This window comes from Lycium barbarum, chromosome 3, assembly GCF_019175385.1.
Source record: "Lycium barbarum isolate Lr01 chromosome 3, ASM1917538v2, whole genome shotgun sequence".
NCBI lineage: Eukaryota > Viridiplantae > Streptophyta > Magnoliopsida > Solanales > Solanaceae > Lycium > Lycium barbarum.
The window spans coordinates 27875516-27901015 of NC_083339.1; the positions used below are offsets into that span (position 1 = coordinate 27875516).

Sequence of the window (25500 nt, forward strand, 5' to 3'; positions counted from 1 at the left end):
TAGGTGCCCGCACGACTTAGTGAAATTAGGTCATGACACAAATTTACTTGAGTTAATAACTTAAAGGATATGGTGCAGCGGATGGTGCTGCTCCTCCCTTAACCAAGGGTCTCGGGTTCGATCCCTGGGTATGGAAATAATCCTTGATAGGGAGCGTTTCCCCTTGTATAGGGTCCTACGAAGCACGAATCCGGATATAGTTGGGCTCCAATGCGGGTACCGGACACCTGGTGGGAAACCAAAAAATATAATAATAACTTACAATTTATCTTCCATTTTTTTGAGTTAATCATTTGTTTGCATTTTTTCTTTGGAACTTTCTCTTTAAAATTAGATATATGAGGGATACGACACTTCAATATTTTTAATAGTTAGGTGCCTTAATCATAAGAAAACTATGATTGTCTTATTCACATATATTCTTATTAAATCTATGATTAACGTTTTTGTAATAATTCATCACTAACTTTAGCAACTCAGATTTATCAACCTCGTCGCTACACAATTAGCCTAGCCTAATAAATTTTCTAAAGAAAATGCAATGAAACTTGCCCCTCTTTCAGCTTTCATACAGTGGTATTTCCATGTAGGGGAAGAAGTGATATCTATTCCTAGAAGCAATATACCATTGATTGATATTAGTGGTGTGTAAACTATGTCCGTCATAATTTTATATCTTCATTTGATTAGCCAGCTTCTTTGGAACTGGCTTTTCTCGAACCAGTTCATGAATAAAAGCGTTCGGTAAAATTGGAAGAAGAGTGATACGGCTGTGGGAAAAAAAAAAATAGGAAGAGAGAGAAAAAATTTAATATATATATTTATTTATGAACAAGTTATTAATTATCCAAATCATGATTAGAACTTTGTTTTAGTCAATTATATCTTAGTCAATAATTTTAACCTATGCCATGTATCCTTAATCTAAGCTAGAACTTAGAAAAAATGGAAAGAAGGGAAATGGAGAGGAGCCGGATCCGTTATGTATGGCTTATAAGACGTCACTTTATGCCTATAACCAGAAAGCTTCTACTCATCAGATGGCGACTTTAGGTTTAACATGAATATTTAAAAACAAATGCTTCTCCATCCAAATAGGTAAATATTTCTAGATAAGTTTTGTAGGGTATGATATGACACATTGAAACACGCATTGGAGGGTGGATTAATGTGGAGTGTCACTAGTGAAACTTGTTTTTTCTGCTCCCACCAGAAAAGTCATTTTCCTCATTTGTTTTAAGAAACTTGTGTTCCTAGGGAAAATATTTTTCAAAAATGTTAACTTCTTGTAATTTATTTATCTAATGGATGTCCATCAAGACTATCTTGGAGAGCAAGATCATTTCTTAGTCACCAAATATTTTGGCCACTACGTTTCCTCTTATACTTTGCCATCAAGGATGTTTGGTCACCAAAACTCTTGGCCACTATGTGTCCTCTAATTACTTGGCCATCAAGGATTTTTACTTCTATAAATATGAGGCCATATGTTTTGTAACATAGAAGATAAGCAATACACAATCTTATCTCTCTATATATATTTCTCCCGTGTATTTATTTTATATTCTTTATTTTATAACACGTTATCAGCACGAGACTCTGCCATCTCGAGCAAATACTTTGAAAGCCTCAAAGGTATTGACTTTCTTTTTCTTAATTAATGGCAAATCTTTCTAAATGTGAATTCGTTGCCTTAGATGTATCTGGCAAAAGCTACATGTCTTGGGTACTAGATGCCGAAATTCATCTTGATGCGATGGGTCTAGCAGATACCATCAAAGATAAAAATCAGGCATCGAATCAAGACCGTGCCAAGACAATGATATTCCTTCGTCATCACCTTGATGAGAGCTTGAAAATGGAATATCTCACTATTAAAGATCCTCTTATGCTGTGGAATAATTTAAAAGATAGTTATGACCACCTGAAGATGGTTGTGCTTCCACAAGCACGTTTTGATTGGATCCATTTGAGGCTACAAGATTTTAAATCTATTTGGGTGTATAATTCTGCCATGTTTAAAATTATTTCTCAGTTGAAATCATGTGGTGAAAATATCACTGATCATGATATGCTGGAGAAAACATTCTCCACTTTCTTGCCTCGAGTATGCTCCTGCAGTAACAATACCTAGAGATGAAATTCAAGAAATATTCTGATCTAATCTCACATCTTCTAGAGGCTGAACAACATAATGAAAAATCATGAAAGCCGACCTGCTAATACTGCCCTATTCCCTGAAGTGAATGAGGCAAATTTTCGCTATTCTAGGTGTGGAAGAAGTCGTTGCCCCAGTCGTGGTCATGGTCGTGGTCGAGGAAGGAATTTTAATCATGATTCTCGTCTTGCACCAAATAATACCCTTCACCACTAGCAATGTAAAAAAAAAAGGATGAAAAGCATGAAGCTGTGCAAAAGAAAAATTCAGAAAATAAATGTTTCCGATGTGGAAGAAAGGGGCACTGGTCACGTACCTATCATACGCCAAAGCACCTAGTTGAGTTGTATCAAGCCTCTCTCAAAAAGACAGAAAAAAATGCCGAAGAAAATTTCATTTCTGAAGATAATGTTGAGCTCATGCATCTAGATGTAGCAGATTTCTTTGAACACCCAGAAGGGAAAATAGATCATCTGATCGGTGATGGATCTATAATAACTTAGATATTTTCATCCGTGTTGTTTGTATTAGCTAATATAGTTATGTTTCTATAGTTATGTAAATAAAGTTTGTGTAATGCTTTATTTAATAATATTATCTACTTCAATGTTTACTTTGTCTATTCTTTCATTTTGAAGAATATATGGAAAATCCTCAAATATTATTTGGATCAATGACCAATCATGAAGATATTTGTGTGATTGATAGTGGAACAACGCATGCCATATTCAAAGATGAGAAATACTTTTCTCACTTGCAAAGGAAAATCGAAAATATTAATATAATTTCTGGCAATTCGAAATTGATTGAAGGCTCCGGAAGAGCTACTATATTTCTGCCTAAGGGGGAGAAACTTGTTATAGAAGATGCATTATTCTCTTCTAAATCCCCAAGAAACTTGTTAAGTTTCAAAGATATCCGCCGTAATGGGTATCACGTTGAGACATTAAACAAAATAAATGATGAATATCTTGTCATTACAAAGAATGTCTCCAGCCAGAAATATATTTTGGAGAAATTACCAACTTTGTCTTCTGGCCTGTATTATGCAAAAATTAGTACAATTGAAGCACACTCGATCGTAAACCAGAAGTCTAATGATTCAAGTAATTTTGTGTTTTGGCATAACCGAATAGGTCACCCTGGATCAATAATGATAAGACGAATTATTGAAAATTCAAAAGGGCATCCACTTAAGAACTTGAAGATTCTTGAAAGTGGTGAATTTTCATATGCCGCTTGTTATCAGGGTAAATTGATAGCTAAACCATCTCCAATGAAAGTTGACATTGAATCCCCTGCCTTTCTAGAGAGTATTGATGTGCCGTGAAATTATCGCACGTGAAATTATCGCACATTCAATGTTTTTTGGCTATAAGTTTTACTTGTTTTTTAGCAAGTCTTGGTCTTTTTGATGTGTTTGTGACATGTTGCAGATGTTTAACGTATTTCGGGAGCAAGTCGTGGAAATGGAGTAAAAAGATGTTCAAAGAAAGAAAATTAACTGAAGCCTGATTTATACGGAGGAACATACGGACCGTATAATATTCATAGTCCGTAAATGCCATTGTGGATGCTTAACAGAAAGGGCTCAGACATGAAGTGGAAGTCCAGGCAGAAGTACGGACCGTATAATATTTACGGTCTGTAAATCTCACCGTAGGTTGGTTCCAGAAGAGTCTTAAAGAGGAGGATTTACGGGCAGGTTATACAAACCGTATAATATTTACGGTCCGTAAAAGTGGATCGTACATCTGACAACTGGAGAAGATTTTACGGAGAACTGTCACTGATTCTACGGACCGTATAAAATGTACGATCCGTACATCGGTCCGTCGGGGGCAATTTTGTCAATCTTATTTTGCACGACTTTGACTCTTATAAATACCTTATTTAGGTTTCTTGTAAAGACAATTACAAAAGAACTCAGTTTTATTTTTCCTTAGCATTAGTTACTCATAGTTTTGAAGTCTTTTGGGAGATTACAAACAATTGCAATTAATTTCTCTTCAATTCCAAGCAATCAATTGTAAGCATTATGATTCCCATTATTTCTTATTGTTCTTCTTCCTCTATGAGTAGCTAATTTCCCTTACTAGGGTTGTGAACCCAATTGATGGGTGTTTTGTGACAGGGTTTGTGATTGATATACACATAATGGATTATTATGGTTTATTTATTCTTCATTCTTCATTCACAATTAATGGTTGCAAACATTGATTAAAGCCATAAACCTTGATTTATTTAGGAAAATAATTAGGGTTGGTAAGAATAAATAACAAGGACTCAAAGCTTTAAACTTTGTTTAATAAATTCACTTAGGAATAAGAAGAATTTACTTGTCATGATTAATCGTTCTTCATAGTTACTTTCTTATATTTGAAAAAATCATAGAAAGAGATAATCTTTATTTATTGGGAAATAGTAGAGATTCATATAGAGAATAAGTGCATTCATATAATGATCCATTAGAAGTATATCAAGATCAATACTCATGATCATACACTTTATCTAACGGGGACACAACCTTAGTTTCCTTTACCATAAATTTCCACCAAAGCAAGTAGATAGCAATTAGTTATAGAAAAACCAACTTTTACCAAAATCATCGGATTAAGACATTAGACCTAAACTTAGCATCCTACGACTTTAGTAACCTTTTCACACCATATTCCCTGTGGGATTCAACCCCAACCTTGTTAGGTTACTATATTTGACAACGTCCGCGTTATACCATTAATAGGTGTAATTTGAGTGTATCACGTATACATGGGGATATATGTGGACTATTCATCCACCTTGTGGGTCATTCAAATATTTTATGGTTCTAATAGATGCATCTTCAAGATGGTCTCATGTGTGCCTCCTATCGTCTTGCAACCTGGCGTTTGTGAAATTATTGGCACAAATAATACGCTTAAGGGCACAGTTTTCGAATTATCTCAGCCTCGATAATGCCGGAGAATTTACGTCTCAATCTTTTGATGATTATTGTTTGTTAGTTGGGATAAAAGTTGAACATCCTGTAGCTCATGTTCATACCCAAAATGGCCTTGCTAAGTCATTTATTAAACGACTACAATTGATAGCAAGACCACTACTTATGGAAAACACGGTTGCCTACTACCATATGGGGTCATGCTATCTTACATGTAGCATCTCTTATTCGTCTCAGACCGACTCATTATAATAAATACTCCCCGTCACAATTAGTATTTGGTCATGAACCAAATATTGCTCATCTCCGAATCTTTGATTGTGTTGTATATGTGCCGGTAGCACCACCACAGCACACTAAGATGGGCCCCCAAAGAAGGTTAGGAATATATGTTGGGTTTAAATCACCCTCTATTATTCTCCATCTTGAGTCATTGACGGGAGATTTATTCACTGCCCGATTTGCAGATTGTCGATTTGATGAAATATATTTTCCACAATTAAGGGGAGAGTGAAAAGAAATCAAAAGAGAAATTGTGTGGAGAGTTTCATCATTATCTCATTTTGATCCACGTGCCCCTATATGTGAACAACAAATCCAGAAGATCATTCACTTGCAAAAAATAGCAAATCAAATGCCAGACGCATTTACTGATTTGAAAAGGATAACTAAGTCACATATCCCAGCAGAGAATGTGCCTATTCGAATTGATGTTCCAAAGGGACAATCTACTAGTGTCATAACCTCTAAATCTCATACACGCCTGAAGCGTGGTAGGCCATTAGGTTCTAAGGATAAAAAATCTAGAAAAAGAAACACGAAAATGATCAGAATGACACTATGAAAGAATATCATGAAGATATTCAAAATTTGATTAATCCTGATACTCCTGAAGATATTAGGGAACCCGAGACTCAAGTGAGTAAATAACTATAGTTGAGTTCTTCTGGTGATGGGATAGATTTGAATCGATCGAAGATAATGGTGGATAATGTTTTACATATAATGTTGCATTGAGTATTATGAAAGACATTGAGGATCACGAACCTCAATCTGTCGAAGAATGTCGACGAAGATATGATTGGCCAAAATAGCAAGAAGTAGTTCAATCAGAATTGAGTTCACTTGCCAAACGTGAGGTTTTTGAACTGGTAGTCCAAACGCTTAATGGTGTAAAACTAGTTGGCCACAAATGGGTCTTTGTGCGGAAAAGGAATGAGAGAAATGAAATTGTGAGATACAAGGCACGCCTTGTTGCACAAGGATTCTCTCAAAGACCCAGTATCGACTATGAAGAAACATATTCACCCGTTATGGATGGCATAACATTTCGATATCTCATCAGTTTAGCTGTACATGAAAACCTTGAAATACATCTGATGGATGTGGTTACAGCTTACCTTTATGGCTCACTTGATAGTGAAATCTATATGAAAATTCCTGAAGGATTTAAAATGCCTGAAGCAATTAGTTCAAAGTCTCGAGAGATGTATTCAATCAGATTACAAAGATCATTGTATGGTCTAAAACAATTAAGGCGCATGTGGTACAATCGCCTCAGTGAGTACTTGGTAAATGAAGGTTGTATAAATGATGCCATTTGTCCATGTGTTTTTATTAAGAAAACAAAATCAGAGTTCGTTATACTTGCTGTTTATGTTGATGACATAAATCTAATTGGAACTCCAGAAGAGCTCCAAAAGGCGGTTGAATATTTAAAGAAAGAATTTGAGATGAAAGATCTCAGAAAAACAAAACTTTGTCTTGGTTTGCAGGTTGAACATTTAGCAGACGGGATCTTTATCCATCAATCTGCTTATACCGAAAAAAAATTAAAACGGTTTTACATGGACATTGCGCATCCTTTAAGTACTCGAATGGTTGTTCGCTCACTTGAAGTGAGTAAAGATCCGTTCCGACCTCAGGAAGAAAATGAAGAGCTTTTTGGTCCTGAAGTACCATATCTTAGTGCAATTGGTGCACTTATGTATCTTGCTAACGCTACCAGACTTGACATAGCGTTCTCAGTTAATTTGCTAGCAAGATATAGCTCTTCTCCTACACAAAGACATTGGAACGGAGTTAAGCATATATTGTGATATCTGAAGGGAACTAGCGATATGGGTTTGTTTTATACTAACAAAGGTAGTACAGATCTTGTTGGTTATGCAGATGCAGGTTATTTATCTGATCCACATAAAGCTCGATCTAAAACAGGCTATCTGTTTACATGCGGAGGTACTGCTATATCATGGTAATCTACAAAGTAGTCCATTATTTCTACTTCTTCGAATCATGCTGAGATAATAACTATTCATGAAGCAAGTAGAGAATGTGTGTGGTTGAGATCAGTGATACATTTCATCAGAGAAAGATGTGGCTTGAAGTGTGATACAAAAATACCCACAGTATTATATGAAGACAATGCTGCATATATAGCTCAATTAAAAGGAGGCTTCATAAAAGGAGATAGAACGAAGCACATTTCACCAAAGTTATTTTCACACATGATCTCCAGAAAAATGGTGATATTGATGTGCAACAAATTCATTCAAGTGACAATCCTGCAGATTTGTTCACCAAATCTTTGCCAACATCAACTCTTGAGAAGATGATATTCAAGATTGGAATACGAAGACTCTGACATCTGAATTTTGGTCCTTGTCAGGAGGAGTGAAATACGTGTTGTACTCTTTTTACCTTAACCAAGGTTTTGTCCCATTGGGTTTTCTTGGTAAGGTTTTTAATGAGGCAGCTCTCAAAGCGTATTAGTAGATATGTGTACTCTTTTTCCTTCCTTAGGACTTTTTCTCACAGGATTTTTCCTAATAAGGTTTTAACGAGACACATCATCTAATTAATGGACATCCAAGGGGGGAGTGTTGTAATTTATTTATCTAATGGATGTCCATCAAGACTATCTTGTAGAGCAAGATCATTTCTTAGTCACCAAATATTTTGGCCACTACGTTTCCTCTTATACTTTGCCATCAAGGATGTTTGGTCATCAAAACTCTTGGCCACTATGTGTCCTCTAATTACTTGGCCATCAAGGATTTTTACTTCTATAAATATGAGGCCATATGTTTTGTAACATAGAAGATAAGCAATACACAATCTTATATATCTCTATATATTTTCCCCGTGTATTTATTTTATAGTCTTTATTTTATAATAAACTAATCAAACATGGAAAACTTGAAAAATAATTTCCTCAAATCACCCTTATATTAAAAGGAAGGAGAAACAGAGAAAGGATTATCAGATCTTCCACGTATATATATAGCGCTCTTGGAAGTTCTATCAAGCACTTTAAAGGCTCTTCTTAATACTCGAACAAAATTTCTTATGCAATGGACAAAAACAGTTGCAAATTAAAGATTTTATATATAAGTTTCCACACACTTGAATACAAACACCACATGTACATTCCACTCACACACACACTTGTGGATTACTAACTACCTCTAACTAATCAAATACATTACACAACTAGTTACATATTACGTAATATTACTATTTCAATCGTTTCAAGTTTTTCATTGATGTGTTGGAATATTTGAGGCCTTTTGTATTGGTACTTGGCAACAACTGGCACCCATACAAAACAAAGAAAATATAATCAGAAAATATAATCATATTAATCTATGATGATTAAGCACCCAAGGGTGTGGTAGCAGAAAAAATAATTATAACTACTAGACACACTACTAGAAATAAAGGTTTTTTCCCGCCGACAATTAGTGGAAAATTTGTGCTATAAAACATGATTTTCCTATCGAATCAGCTCACTGGGAAACACATGATAGGAAACAAATTTCCATTGAAACGCTGGAAAACTTCTTAAGTTTTCGATGTGAAAACACTATTCTTTAGATTTTTCCCACCAACATTCAATGGGAAATAGCCACTGAACATTTTTCATTGGAAAATAGAGATTTTTTGGTAATGATGGTTTTTCTTTTAATTTGTTAAAATCTTGGTGGATAGTTATTCGTACCTATATGTGTTTGGTGGACCAAAAACATTACTCCCTCTGTCTCAATTTATGTGGCACATTTGTTTTCCGAGATTCAAATTGTATAAATTTTGATCAATATTTTAAAATGTATTTTTTTACACCAAATATTGATAGGAGAAAAGTGCAAATTTATAGTATATACCTTTCAGGGAAAATACATAAAAATCCCCCCAACGTATACTTAGATTAATTATGACGCACCAAAACTTTGCGGGCGACCTATTACCCCCCTTAGCCTTATTTTTTCTGTATTTTTGTACTTTTTCTGGCTGACGTGGCACATAAAAAAAATTAATAGCGAGTGAAAGTAGTAAAAATAATTTTTATATTTTAATAAAAAATAATTTTTAAAATTTTATTTATATTTTATCCTCTCACCCACCCCCACCCTCCCTTTCTTTCACATTTCAATTGTTAAAGCTACTAATTGCAATTTATTTTTCTCTTTCTTCTTCTTTCTCCTTTTTCTCTTTCTTCTTCTTTCTCCTCAACCACCTCCACCGCCGCCGCCGCCGCCATGATTGAACATAGCCCAATTTGTGAAATCATGGGCAGTTCGTGCAATTTCTACATTGTTGTTAAATTCCATTCCCCATGAATTTCCATGAAATTTAACAAACGGCAAAAGGAGCGGGTGGGACAATTTCCATGAAATTTAACAAACAACAATTTCCATTGTTATTAAATTCCAGTCCATGATTGAACATAGCCCAGAAAGAAAGAAATTGCACAGTTTGTCCTTCAAATGGGTGTCAATGACAATTTCTTCAAATGGGTGGGGCAAGTGCAGCGGGTTGGGGTGGGGGGAGGGGCGGCCTGAAATGAAGAAGAAAGGGGGGGGGGGGGGTTTATGATGAAATTGAATGTGTGTGTTAATGGAGGAAGAAAATAGGTTGAATGTGTGTTGTTAATGGAGGAAGAAAATGGGTTGAATGTGTGTTGTTAATGGAGGAAGAAAATAGGTTGAATGTGTGTGTGTGTGTTAATGGAGAAAGAAAATTGGTTGAATGTGTGTGTGTTAATGGAGGAAGAAAATGGGTTGATGGATTTCTTGAAATGAAGAAGAAGAAGAAGAAGGGTGTAGTGATGAAGAAGACAAAATTAATGGTTTAATGGTTAATTGGAGGTTAATTAGTGTAAATATAATTAATAAATGAAAAAAAGAAAAGAAAAGTGGCAGTGACGTGGCACCAATGTAGCGGAGAGTGTGCAACACTCTCCAATGTGCAACTGGGCATCAATTTTTTTTGGTGCCGCGTCAGCAAAAAAAGGTATAAAAATACAGAAAAATAAGGTCGGGGGGTAATAGGTCACCCGCAAAGGTTGGGTGCGTCATAATTAATCTAAGTATACGTTGGGGGGGGTGTTTTATATATTTTCCCTACCTTTCATGTACTTTTCAAATATATAAATTTTATTCTTAAAATATTAAGTTAATCTAATCTAATTTAGCTTCAAAGTTTAGTCAAATTGACTCTCGAAAAGCGAAAAGTGCCACATAAATTGGGACGAAGGGAGTAATTTCTAACACTTTTTTTATTTTTACATATATTTAATTGCAAGAGTTTGAGCCGAAGGTCTATCGCTAACATCTCTTTGCCCCAAAAATAGAGATAAGGTCTACGTACATCCTACCTTCTCCAAACCCCCTTGTGGGATTACCGTGGGTATGTTGTTGCGTCGTAATTGCAAGAGTTGTGATTTTACTCTTATGTAGGATATGGAATTGTTTAACGAAAGTTCCAGCATTATTTTGTTCGCTAATGGCAACTAGCAGTATTTAATTAGTATAACTACTTTTTTTCAATATTTCTTGACAATTTCCACTTATGAGGATGAGACAAATAGATATTAAACCATATTCTTTATCCTATCGCTTATATATATATATATTTTAAAATTCAGCAATATTTTAAAAGCTAACCAATATTTATACAGCTTTGAACCTTTTAAACATTAACTTATAAAATAAGTTGCTAGCGACCTCATTGCCGGACTGATTCATCGAAAAAATAGTCAACTAAAGTTTTTCTTGGAGTAAAATAATAATGTGATATACTAATTAAAGATATTTTGATTTGTTGGAACAATCTAATTCCGACCTTTAGAAATTTATCTTCTTAGAGTACTAAGTGAGATTGACTGTTGACGATAGTCTTTGATTGAGTGCAGGTTCAAAAGGGGAAAGGTTCAACATATTGCCCAACAAAAGTCGGATAAGTATGGAGCGTGGCTGCATGAATATATGCATAAAAATGGTGGTTGCAAAAATGCTTTACAAATAAGACCCTCTAGCTGAACATTCGTGAAGAAGCACAAAAACGAAAAAGAAAAAAAGAAAAAAAACTACACTAACTAAAAGCAATTATAGAAAAAGCAAGTAAATAAAGAAGTTGAAAAAAGAAATAAGAAATGACTTTTCCAATCAAACTAATGTAACATTGATTCTTTGTTCATTACTCTATTTATAGGCCCTCAAACATCATAAGTAATAATAGGGGTTATCTGAGTTACTCATATGTGAGTTGCTCATTTAGGAGTGTTATATAAACATCCACAATTAAAAGATTTTTGTCCTCTCTAAACTGAAAAGATTAAAAAAAAAAAAAAAAACTACCTTCAGCCCCCAAAAAGAATATTAAAAAGGGAAAAGGAATAAAGGAATGAAACTAACAAGGCGCGCTAAAAGCATATATGGAATATATACGTATGATATAACAACATACCCAGTATAATTTCACTAGGTGGGGTACGCAGAGTTAAACATGTATACACTTACAAGTTACTAGAACCAAAAAAACAAAAGATACCTTCTTAGAGAAGTCAAGTTTCAGAAGGTAGGCATTTCTTACATCTATTTCGGAGAATGATATATTACATATCATATGTACAAGTTCAACCTGAAAATTTGCACGTCACAAGGTACCAAAGCTGCAACCAATATGATCTTGGGTGATTATGTGAAGACGGTCTTGCATGACATCCATGGACGGATAAGGAGGAAAACACAGGCGGTAGAAGCATGTGTGCGAGGAAGGCAAGCAATCATGAGACTCCGAGGTTTTGTAGATGTAAAGTTTAGAAGCTAAACCACCAAAACCCTCGATAGGCAGAGACTTAATTGAAGTCCAGAAGAAGAGAAGCACATTTCTCTGCTCAACGGACATATTCCCAACTATCTGCAGCAATAGAAAAGAAAACTCTGAAAATGCTGCCCAGATAACTCTGAAAAGAATTAGAGTTCGGATATATACCATTCTTGAAAACAATGAAGAAAAAGAGGGATCAAAAGGGCAAAGGTGTAGACTTCTCAGTAGTTAATATTGTGGGAACATACTTATAGCATGTTCGGCCAAGCTTCCAAAATCTGCTTATTATGGAGTGATTTTTGTCAATGGTGTTTTTCGAAAAAGTACTTGAAGAATAGCAATTTGTATTTGATTAATCAATTCAAAAAACACTTTTGCCAATATTAGGGCAGTACTTTGTGCTTGGCCAATGTTCCAAAGTGTTTCTAGGAAAAAGCTACTTCTTTTAGCTTCTCAAAAATAGTTCTTGCTACTACTCAAAAGCACTTATTTTTTCCCTAAAAGTTTTGCCAAACACCTCAACTTTCTAAAATAAGCACTTTTGGCTTTCCAAAAGCTTGGCCAAACAGGCTATTAGTAGCAGACAAGAAACATGTACCTCCCAGAACCACAGGATATTTGAGGATCACTTTTGTTGTAGCCATTGTAATCTGTATGTGCTCTCCAGTCTTCTACAGAAACATCAGTTTTACTCCCATAAAGCATCCAGTCAAGATCTTCATGATCTAAGATCCGGAAAAAGGATTCTCGGAGCTGTCGGTCAGTAATTATGTCAGCAAAACCTTGAGCAAAATGGGCTACCTGCTGAGCAATTGATGTGACAAAGCGGTGTTGAACAAGAAGATTAACATACTCATCCCTATTCTCACTGTTCACAATGGTATCTTTCCCATTGGGGCAAAGCTCAACCACTTTCCTGGATCCCAATTCTTCAACTTCACAAACAAATGTTAGGCCTAGGATATCTTGATCCATCATCTTCGTATCCATCTCCAGTATCGTCTTGCAGCCACTGTACAAGTATGGATCTGCATCCTTAATGTCTTCAAACGAAATATTCTTTCCAGCCAACTGCAAATAGAACACACGATCAAACGCAATGCTGATTTGTACTTTATCCATTAAGGCCAACGCAATCATCCTGCCAGAGAAGATAAAATACTCAAGGTGCAACGGGTCCACTTCAGATGCTGCAAGCACAAAATGTAGATGAGGGTTATTTGCATTGTACCAGAGAGAATGATATTACTTTTCATGAAACATCAAAAGATTGTACCAAACAGCCAACCATCATAAATGCCTGCAAGATTCATCCTAATCCAGAGAACTCTGATGAAGTATGTTCCCAGTTGTCTCATACATATTGTAATGAGGAAAAAAAATGATAATACGACTAGGAAATACTCATATGCCGTACAATCCAAGTACTCCAAATGCAGCTTCATTGCGAAAGATTTATAGGTAGAATCATTATGGCCATAAATAAGACTAGAACTCTCCTATTATTATTTCACAAACTTTATCTGATTGCCTGGCAGTAGCCGAGCTGGTGTGATCAGAGAAGCAGAGAACCAAAGGACATCAATAATAAAGCAACTTAGAAAATATACTAATCTGATTCTTCAATTCAGTAGAATTAACAAAAGACGTGAGAACTTAATTCGAGACAAAAATTAACTTTAAACTCTCGGCATGTTAGAATGGCTGAATCTCCTTAAGCAGGCTGGCATTATAAATATATATATATCAGCATCTATTCGTGAGCATACCATAATTACTACCGGCTGAAACTTATTCCCAACTTCCAACAAAATCCAGAAAAGAAAAGATTACCAATAAAACAAATCCAGAAATCTATTAAGCAAAAGCCATGCAAGTTCTACAAAAAGACATTGCTTAAAAAATCTGAAGGCCGGAAATTTCTGGAAGAAGATAATATTCTACACAACATAAGATTAAATGGGCAAAGAAATATATGAGGGCTCAAATTAGCAACAACTTCGCAGCTTCCAAAGGATCTAAGGAAAGATCTCTGAACTAAGCGCACCAATGAAATAGAGAGAGAAAGATGATGAATTTTTGTTATTGCTTCCAAGAAGATATATACTAGTGTGTTGCAATTTGCATTTAAGTAAGCTCCCATCTTCCTAGTTCGCAACTAACAACTCAACCCCCAACTAAATAACTGAAGACAAAACAGACAGACAACTAACTCCCGCAAAATGACTAAACCCCCGTCATTAACCCAGTACAATGACTCACTTACCCCTGCTTATTAACTAATTGTAACACAAAAAAAAGGACAGCCCGGTGCACTAAGCTCCCGCTATGCGCGGGGTCCGGGGAAGGGCCGGACCACAAGGGTCTATTGTACGCAGCCTTACCTTGCACTTCTGCAAGAGGCTGTTTTCACAGCTCGAACCCGTGACCTCCTGGTCACATGGCAGCAACTTTACCAGTTACGTCAAGGCTCTCCTTCAACTAATTGTAACACAAAATTTCTCATAAATTAATTCCACCTAGATACAAGTTCAGAAAGGGAGACAGGCAAGACCTCGCTCCTCAGAGTCATAAGTAGATCAAATCTCTCGACGGACAGTACAGGATCCAAAAATTTTAATATAGAGACAGGTGCAATCCCACGGTCATAAGTAAGTCAAATCTAACAGTTCTCCAGAAGGACAGGAAAGGATGTAAAAATTGATTTCAAAAAGTAGAGATGTTGCAAGAAATGGGCTACTCTCATCAAAGGATAATAACCAATACACTTTGGAATTACAAACAAGTATTCTCAAATCCACAAAGATTCAACTTCTATTTCATACTCTCTTTTTTTGGAAAAGAAAAACATAAGAAACATCTTTCATACTCAAAAACTAATAAAAAAGATAAATGAGAACAAAATGTCACATGAACGTGTGCATAAAGGCAACAAAAGCTTACCTGGATTTGGGAAAAACCTTCTACCATCATTTGGGCAAGAAACAAAGAGAGCATTTTGAGGGTTGAAAATAGCTTGACATACCAAGGAAAACCACTCCCTCAGCACACCAGGCCCGGTAGCTTCTTCATTCTTGAATTGCAGAAATAAATTGCCTTGCAACGATGTATGATCCGCACGTCCAATGTACTCAAATGATTCTTCCAACAAATGGGACCTGCAAATGAGCATCTCATATAGCTCCTCGTTCTTGTTGCTCCCTTCTCGAAGCATCTTCAAGGCAAAACGCCGCCTCATCTTAAACTGAGCTACCTCCCTGTGCTTAAGAATCCACTGATAATCTCTAGAACTTTTTGAAAGTCTAACTATCAAAAAGCACAATGCAACTCTTCTTTGTCTCATCTTCTCCCAAAAGACTTCCTCCAAACCCTTATACAGTTTCGAAATGCTTTTTAACTCCTTTAGAATTACAAGATACTTAGACCAACAGAGTACAATAGGCTCACATTTCCCTATTTTTTTCAAACACAGCTGGCTTTCCAGTTTCTTTAAACACAGCTCCAATTTTTCCAACAATTTACAAAAAACACGATGCACACCTTCAATCAGCATTTCAAATCTTTCCCTTCCAAATGCTTTTTGACGTCGTGTTGCACTCTTTACCGGATGCATAAACTTAATAAACTCACACACATCGCTACCTAATAACCCCATAAACTCAGCTGATCGAACACTCAATTCTAAAGCATGTGATAACCTTGTTGCCAACTCACGAACAAAAGGAAAAGCATCTTGCAATCTCAACATATACTTAACATCATCATGGCCACACCACTCTATCATATTCGCTAAACTACTCCGACAAAATATATACAAAGCATCATTAACACCAGCTGTCCCTCTCAGAAGCTTACAAAACTCTAACAATAGAGGAGCACACTGACTATATACTATTACAGGGTCCGGGAAAAGTGTCTTACACCAAACTATAATTTGGCGAATGAATTTATACGCAGCTTGTTTGCTAAATGCATTAGGAGACATATAAAGCTTTACCAGCGATGCAGGAACAGAGGAGTAAATAAACATTAGGAGATATTCATCAGATTCATTTTCCTTTGGAGTCATTGTAAGAAACTTGGTAAGCATCTTCATTATATGGCCGGCATTAGAATTAATAGCTGTGTAATTATTAGTGCAGCTGCAGAGGTTAATAATAAGGGAATTCAAGTAATTCAGCAGCTTCCACGTGTGAGGGTGGCGCGTGCTTTGCATTCGCCCTACGAGTTGCAAGGTGGCGTCGTTTTGGATATCACATTCCGATAATGTTTGCGATAGCTGAAGCTGTTTCCCGCAGTAGATTAACCGCTGCTCCTCCATTCCTGGTGTAAAGAAGTAAAGGTATGAAAAATGAAAGAAGAGTCAAATTTGCAGACTCTCGGTTAACTTTTCTGCCAAGCGGAAGAGTTTATTTATATATACATTCTGTAAGGATTGCTGTAAAAGGATTGATACAAATCCTATATTCTCTCTAATCTACAATTTTAAAATATGTACAGCAAATCATAATAGCAATTTAAAGCAAAAATTATGCTCTCTGTCTATTTTTGAAAATATTTACGCCACCAATATGTATAAACACCCGATTTAGCCCATATTTGTGTATAAGCACCTTTTATACACTTTTATGCAAGGTTGATGCATTATGTATAATGTTTTCCCCCACGTATAATGTTATATAATATTATACATTGGGCTATATGGCGTAAATACCGAGTAAATTTCACATATGGTCATATAACTATCACTTTTTTTTCATTAAAGTCACTTAACTATATTTTCTAACACAAAAGTCGCATAGCTTTGAGCTTTATTAACACAAAAATTACACCTACCGGAAATCTAACTTCTGATGGATAATACTTTTTTATTATTTTTTATTTTTAACCTAATAGATACAAACCTAATTAAAAAGAACTGACCCGACCCAAAACTTATGTGCAGATATTAAACTATTAAAAGGGTGAATAAATTTGAAAAAAATTATCACAAAATTATTACTTCCGATGCAAATAGTAATAACTATTACTCCATAAAATTCAATTTCTTACTACTCAACAAAATGTAACACTTTTCAATATATATTAAAAAAAAAAGGGCCAATATGCCATAAGATTGAAAAAGGAGTTGTTTCATGTAAATTAACAAAAGTTAACTAATAGTTACATCAAACAATATCATATTTACCAAGGTAAGTTTTTACCAAGAACAGGCCTTAAAAAATTTTAGTAGTTGAGCATATAATTAAATAATCAAGGACAAATTTATCTACGGTCATGTCCTCTTCCGACACATTTTGTTTTTGTGTACCCATGGAAATTCCAGCGTCCAACTGTTAGTATCACAAGCCACAACATTTTATTTGCGCTAATGAAAATGAATTATAGAATTTTTTTTATTTTTATTTTTTGAATTACATTATGATTACAAAGAAAAAAATAAATTATCAAACTGAAAAAGTTAATCCTAACATTTTATTTCCACAAAACTTTTGTTTGAGAACCCTAGAGAGAAGGATGTATATTTGGTGGAAGCTTGATTCTGTTTCTTTAGTATTTTAATTTCTACATATAGCTTTTGGGTCGGATAGATTTTTTTTAATTGAGTTGTATCTACGGAAAAGGGTCAAAAATACCCCTAAACTATTGAAAATGGACCTCCGCTAGATTTTAATCTCAAAAATACCCTTACGGTTAAATAAAGGGACCACATAGGGGTGTCAAATTTGGCCCAAAAAGTGATTGCCCGCCCAACCCGTCCAAAATTTTATGGGTTGGGCTCAAGATAATTTCACATTGGGCTGATTTTAGCCCAACCCAACATAACTCATTTTAAAGTGATCTCCAACTTAACCCAATACTACCTCAATTCTAGCCCGTTTTTAAGATTTATTTAAATTTGAGTTTATTGCTTGAGTTTACTCTATTTTTTTTTATGTATACACTTTTCTTGTATCTTGTATTTTATAAATTTGTAGTGTGTTTGATATGAAGGAAAATATTTTTCACAAAAAATATTTTGCTCGAAAATATTTACTACGGAAAATGTTTTCCTCAAAGCGAAAAAGGTATTTCTAGAAAATATTTTTCTAGAAAAAAAGACCCTTGAAAAAAATTGGGTCAAGTTGAGCAGGTCATGACCCAACCCATTTTTAGCCCATTTCAGCCCAACTCATTTCATCCTAAGTAACTTTTGGGTCAATGTTAGTCCAACTCATTTATCACCTCAGCCCATTTTAATTGGACCAATTTCAACTCAACTCACCCATTTGACACCCCTAGCAACCACATATACCCCTACACTTTAAAAGACTTCCACCTCAAATAAAACATTTTTTTTGCTGACATGGATTTTCCAACTCAAAATTGCCTTTTTGGGGATTGTTAGATTCTTTCATTATCATCCTTCTTACTTAGATACTTCCACATAATTCATGAAGAAACCAAACTCAATTTCACTTAATGAACAAGAAGAAGACCCAACTTCAAAATCTAGTGATAGTACCTCACACAAATTGATTAGTTCAATTTCATCATATTAACCTAATGGCTTCTTCTTTACCATACGCTCTCCCATTTACTCAAATTCTTTCTTGCTTCTCTACCTTCACTCACCAGTAAAACTCAACAATTTTCTCGGCAAAAGAAAAAGAAGGAAACTACATGTCAGCAAAAAAAAAAAAAATTTAAAGGTTTTAATTTGAAGGGGGAAGTTTGTTAAAGTGGAGGGATACATGTGGTCCATTTATTTAACGGTAAGGATATTTTTGAGATCAAAATTCAAAGAAGATCCATTTTTAATAGTTTAGGGGTATTTTTGATAATAAGAAAAAGAATTAAAAAAATATTACCCATGGAAGTTGGATTTTTCCATAGGTGTTATTTTTGTGTCAATAGGCGTTTGGTCATAGAAATTAAAACAAAAATTATTTTTTTTAAATTTTAGAGTTGGAGTTGTATTTGGTTATAGTTTTTATAAAAAGTATTTTTTTAACAAGATTTTGATTGTGAAAAATAAGTTTTTTTTTGTTTTCAAATTTCAAATATAACTTCAACTTCAAATTATATTTGAAATTTTCATAGCCAAACATTAATTTTTGAAAAATTAAAAAAAAAAATCGAAAAAAGTAAGTACAAAATTTTGTAACTTTTGCCCTAAAAAATATAATTAAATGATTTTGGTGAAAAAATATAATAATAATTATGTGCCTCTATATTAAAAAATATAGTTAAGTGATTTTGGTGAAAAAATACAACAACAACATACCCAGTGAAATCCCACAATGTGAGGTCTGGGGAGGGTAAAGTGTACGCAGACCATACCCCTATCTCGGAAGACAGGAAGGCTGTTTCCGAAAGACCCTCGGCTCAAGAGAAATCACAACGAGAAAGGTTAGATAAGCACAAGCAGTTCAAACCAGAATGCAAATGAAACTAAACAAAGCGAATAAGTCAGAATAAAGCAGTCTGAAAAAAAAGGGAACAGTAGCTACCACAGATAAATAAGATAATCGAAATACAAGAAACCACATATAGTAGCAAGAAACAAAGGGCAATTGACTATAGATCGAAACAACGACTACCTACTAGCCTTCTATCCTAATCTGAGTCCTCCAAAACCTCCTATCTAGGGTCATGTCCTCGGTAAGCTGAACCTGCGTCATATCCTGTCTCAACACCTCTCCCCAATACTTTTTCGGCCTACCCCGACCTCTTCTGAAACCATCCATAGCTAACCTCTCACACCTCCGCACTGGAGCGTCTCTGCCTCTCCTTCTCACATGCCCAAACCATCTCAGTCTCGCTTCCCTCATCTTGTCCTCCACTGATGCTACTCCAACCTTATCTCGGATATCTTCATTCCTAATCCTATCTCGCCTGGTGTGCCCACACATTCATCGCAGCATTCTCATTTCCACAACTTTCATTTTGGTGAAAAAATGTGATAATTAAATGATCATACCAAGTAAATATTTTAAAAAAACTATATATTGTGTTGAAAATATCCCATTTAAAATACATGAGTGATTGAAGAAAAAGAGATAAAATAGGAAGTAAGATAAGAGTTAACATGAAAATGTTCTAGTGTGAGAGGGGTTTGAGTTAATACTACCTGTTATTCCTGTGATGGACTGGATTTTAAGGTGAACTGATGCTACTGTGTCGCTGGAATTCCCTTGAAGGACTAGAGTTTTGCCACCGCAAAACAAACGGACGAAGAACTGAATCCGAGTTGATGACGGAGAGGGAGGTACGACGTTGTCATCATCGTACTTGTGTTTGATGCTGCTACTGTTGTTGTGGTCATGTAAGTGATACGTCATTTGAATTAGCGGAGCAAGGAAGAGTGTTTTGAGTTTAAAGCAGTGACTTCATTTTGTTGAACATGTTGAGGTGTCTCTCACATATATAGATTTTGTGAAATTTGTCTCCCTGTTACTCCCACCATTTTATAATAAGTGTTTTTTTAAGTTGCCTAAAATACCACTTATTATGAAATGGAGGGACTAGTAAGCACGGAGAAAGGAAGAGTGGTTTGAGTTTGAGCTCTAACTAATGTATTTATAGCACTCACTTCATTTTTTAACTATGCTGAGGTGTCTCTACTTGGGGGGAGAGGCAAAAATTTGTGAAATTTGTCTGCCTTTTATGCTTTTTCCTGTAACCCCTACCCCCTTCCCTCCACCCCCAACCCCAACAAACTACAACCCATCTCGCTCAGTTGGTCAGTTCGAAACCAAAATGTACGTATTTTTGGTAAAAGATTTTTTTTTTCTGTTTTTTCTTAAAAATGGATAACAATTAAATTTATAAGTGATTGATAGGATATGTGATTAGATTAATTCATTACGTGTAACAATAGCAAGCAAATGATAATATATTGATGAATGATAGTAAATAAAACTTAAGAAACCGAAACTTTAAACTCTGAGAACTGGTCCGGTTTTGGAGATTGCCTCTTTAACCCGAGCCAAACACTAAGAAACTTCCACTGCTCCCTTTTCTGATTACAAGTGTGATGAATAATGAAAATCTCTCCCTAAAATGAAGGGGATACACCCCTATTTATAGCTACAAATAGACGGACCTTAATACAATCCTAAAAAGGTCTTTCTACGAAAATCCTAAAATGGATAAGTCGGCGTCCGTACAGGTATTCTGACACCATACTGTTGTCAGCGCACATGGCAGAACGGTCAGGTGACGTGTGGCCTAGCCAATAACGACCTCGTTCTTCTTCGATCTCGTATCAGATAGCTGTAATATTTACTCCGGTTCTTACCAAATACAAATTGCTTCGATTTTTACCGTATACATTTCCTTTATAGAACATGAGTTATATTCTCTTCGTCTCAAAATAAGTGTCACCTTACTAAAAATCATACTCATTAAGAAATTAATAAATATAATGTGGAGTTTACTAAACTAATCAATTTATTAGATATTTTTTTAGAATTGAGTAATATTAAAGAGGATTACTTCTTTAATGCTAAGAGCGTAGTTATAAATATTTGTCAATTTGTGTCTTGAATTCTAAGATGACACTTATTTTAAAATATTTTTTTTTTGTTAAGATAACACTTATTTTGAGACGGAAGGAGTAATTGGATCATGATCAATTAAACTTACGTTTGATGGTATTGTTGTGTTGTAAGTGATACGTCATTGGAAGAGTCGTTTGAGTTGGAGCTGTCGATGTGTTTAAAGCACTCACTTCATTTTGAACTATGTTGAGACCTTGAGTCTCCACTTCAGTTGGGGAGTCAGCAACAGATTTTTGTGAAATTTGTCTGCCTATTAATTAAGCTTTTATTCTTTTTCTTTTCTTCCCTCTCCCTTTCCGTTAACAACCACCCACGCCCAAACCCAACCCCCGCCAAAACTCATCTCTCAAGTTGGTGAGCTCGAAACCAAAATGATAATCATCCGTCCCAAAATAAGTGACTTTAGCAGAAAAAAAGCGTCTAAAATTCAAGATAAAAAATATTCTCTCTCCATCTCTATTTATATGATGTCTTTCGGATTTCGAAATTCAAACAAATAATTTTCTAACAGTAATTTTTGCATACGTCTTTTAAATATTTTAAATTGTCAATTATAATAACTTATAAGTAGTACTTTTTATATAATTTTCAAATATATAAATTTGTTTCAAAAAATTTAAAGATTACATATTCAAATTAATTAAAATAAACAGATTTCACTATCGAAATATTAATTGTGCCATATAAATTGTGACAATCGAGGAGGAGTGAGGAACATAATTTTGCCTCCCTGTTAAGCCTCTTTTTTTTCCCTATCATCTCCCTCAGTAGGTAATGAAATCAACCTCTCCACAACCCCCCCCCCCCCCCCCCGCCAAACCCCATCCATCTCTCATGAAATCAACCTCTCCACACCCCCCCCCCCCCCGCCCTCCATCTCTCCCTACATGCACAACCTATCTCCCTCAGCTGGTGAGTTCGAAACCAAAATTATGCAGTACATAGTAGTCAAAGAGCTAAATTAATGTGTACCAAAAACAAAAACAAAAAAATTATTTCACTTGATCGAAACCAAAAACCCTTTCCCTTCTGATATTAAGCGCTCGGCGTCTCCAATATTTCCCTATCTGCTTCTTTTATTTAATTATTTTAGTTTATGTTATACAGTACAACTTTAACTATGAAGACGTATCTCAAGAGAAAACAAATCTTTTTTTGATTCGAACACATCAAACTTGATTGATACCAACTCCCGCTTGATTTGTTTGTAGTTCTTAATAGCAATTGAAATGTTTGTGGGGTCCATCCCACGTGGTAAAAATTTCAAGTGCCAAATTTACTTGGCTTATTTTTCTTTCCTTCGAGCCAAAGTTTGGTAAAGATGCGGAGATTAAAAATTGCTCCTGTAGTGTGCTTGGAGGCCAAGACGGTTTCTTCTAAATTGAGAACTTGCTGCTTATTTGAGACACACCAAACAAAAACAAAAAACAAAAAAAAAAAAAAAAAAGGCATTACAGACAGGGTCTAAGAAGTAATCCATGACAAAAATTAGAGAGTGTGAGCAATATTATTTAGAGGTAGAAAAATTAAAGAGAGTTACTCATCTCAATTTATGTGATATAATTTGCTAGACACGGCGTTGAAAAAAGAAAAAAATACTTCTGACACTTGTAATCGTAAACAAGTCATAGATATTTGTGTGAATATAAATCATTTCATTAAGATTAAATGGGGAAGTTTTAAATTAAATTATTTCTGAATATAGAAATGTATCATTTTTTTAACAGATTAAAAAGAAAAGTATATCACATATTGGGAGAAAGGAAGTATTTCTTTTAAGTGCCTAATGATCTTCTGAGTATTTTACTCAAGCCCACAAAGTCTAAAATTCATCGCCATAGTGACACTAATTGTTCCTCTAGACCCATGATTTTTCCCTTATTTATAAGGTTTCCACGTGACAATTTTGGTGTCATTGCAACTTTTTTTTAGTCTTGTTGATTATCTCATATTTCTGTGTTCCGCTTTTATTGCTACTGTATACCGTGAATATTATTCTATGTGCTATTTTTTCAAACAACGTGGAATTAAGAACAAACAAGAGATAGGAATTTAGAATAGATTAAAATAAAATAAACAATGAACATTTGGAAACAAGCAAACACCCAATTAATTAACAGTTATGAGAAACTAGACTCTAGGATTAACCCTCAAAGGAGAGAATCTTCTTTAAAGTCATCTTGGTAGTTCTAACACCTACATAAAAATTCATTCTCACAATACTCACATAAGAGTTTCATACATATTCATTAACAAGAAGCTAAAGGAATAAAACCTATACGTAATTTTTCATAGTAACTACTTAGGCTATTACAGAAATGATAATTACAGCCTTAATTGAGAGTTGGAAAAATCGACCCATGTGACGGTGCATAACGATTGGGGTGAAGCCTCCTGGTTGCGCAGAAGAACTTATGGCTTTTGCTCAAAGGTTAATTTAGGATTTGCACCGCTAAAAAGAAAAGGAAAAAATATCTTAAGTGGGAATTGATCTCTAATCCTCTAGAGAAATAACTCAACATTCAACCAAGTACATCATTTAGTCTTCTTGTAGGATGGGTGTCGACGGTAAATATTATTTTGATTTTAAAAATATATACATAAAATATCAAATTTTAAAGAGAAACCATGGATTCACGTGCCCTAAATTTAGGCTTTAAATCCGCCCTTGGCTGGTCTTTCTCAAACACGGTCGCGATAGAGCCCGATTGAGCCTTGCACTGTCTATGTGATCGCGCGTAGTAGTCCGAGATCATAGTGAAGCATTGTAATGCCCAAATTTCAGCCATTTTTTTGTGCGGAGTGCCCTTCAAATGCACTATCTTTAATTTTTGCCCCTTTCGCCTAATACCATGAGGTTTGGGGTTCGAACCCCGACTCAATTAAAAAAAACACAATTTTGCAAGGCAGAGTTTTGTAGCAAAGTTAGGCTTGCTCGTGCCAAAGTTAGGCCTTAAGGCAGAGTTTTGCCTTCAGGTATGAGTTTAGCAGATAAATCTCTGCCTTGCGAATCCAAACTGTATCTTGCGATTTAAAAAAAAAAAAATATTGACTGGGCGGGAGTTTGAACCCGAAACCAAGGGGTTCTAACGAAGGGCAAAATTAAAGACCACCAATAAGGGCATTCCTGCGAATTGCCCAATTTCAGCTACGTTATATTGCTTCCTTCCTTGATCTTGGGCTTTTCGTAGTGGCTCACACAGGTGGTTAAATTATTTTAAAGGGAAACTTACATAAATGACTACATTTTGGGGTTTTTTAAGGCATAGCTACACTTTAGTTAATTATATTTCGTAAGTACAGTAGATTGTATTCACACACTACAGTAGATTGTATTCAAAATTCGGATTGTATTTAAAATTCGACTGAGTCAGATTTCGATGTATTCAACTCAGATGTATTCAACTAAGTTGTATTCAAGTCAAATGTATTCAACTCAACTGTATTCATTTGGAGTTACTTTTACACCGTATTCACTTTATTATATTTAAAATCGGTTGTATATAAAAAAAATATCATTCAAAATACACCCCCAAACACTGAATTTTGCACTAAAAAAATTAATGAATACACTCAAATACTGAATACAAGAAATAAAACTCACTGTATTCATTTGTATACAAAAAGATCTTCGAAATACAAGCAAAAAACACTGTATGTATACAACAATACAGTGTATTTTGCGGTCAGACCTGAAAAATACAATGCATTTTTCGATCAGATCTGAAAAATACAGTGTATTTTCCGAT

At 35.0% G+C, this 25500-nt stretch overlaps 1 pseudogene; it reads right to left on the reverse strand.

Moving 5' to 3' along the window:
• Nucleotides 1-11810: 11810 nt before the first annotated feature.
• On the reverse strand, nt 11811-20805 carry LOC132630869 (E3 ubiquitin-protein ligase UPL5-like; annotated as a pseudogene).
• Between the last annotated feature and the right edge of the window lie 4695 nt (nt 20806-25500).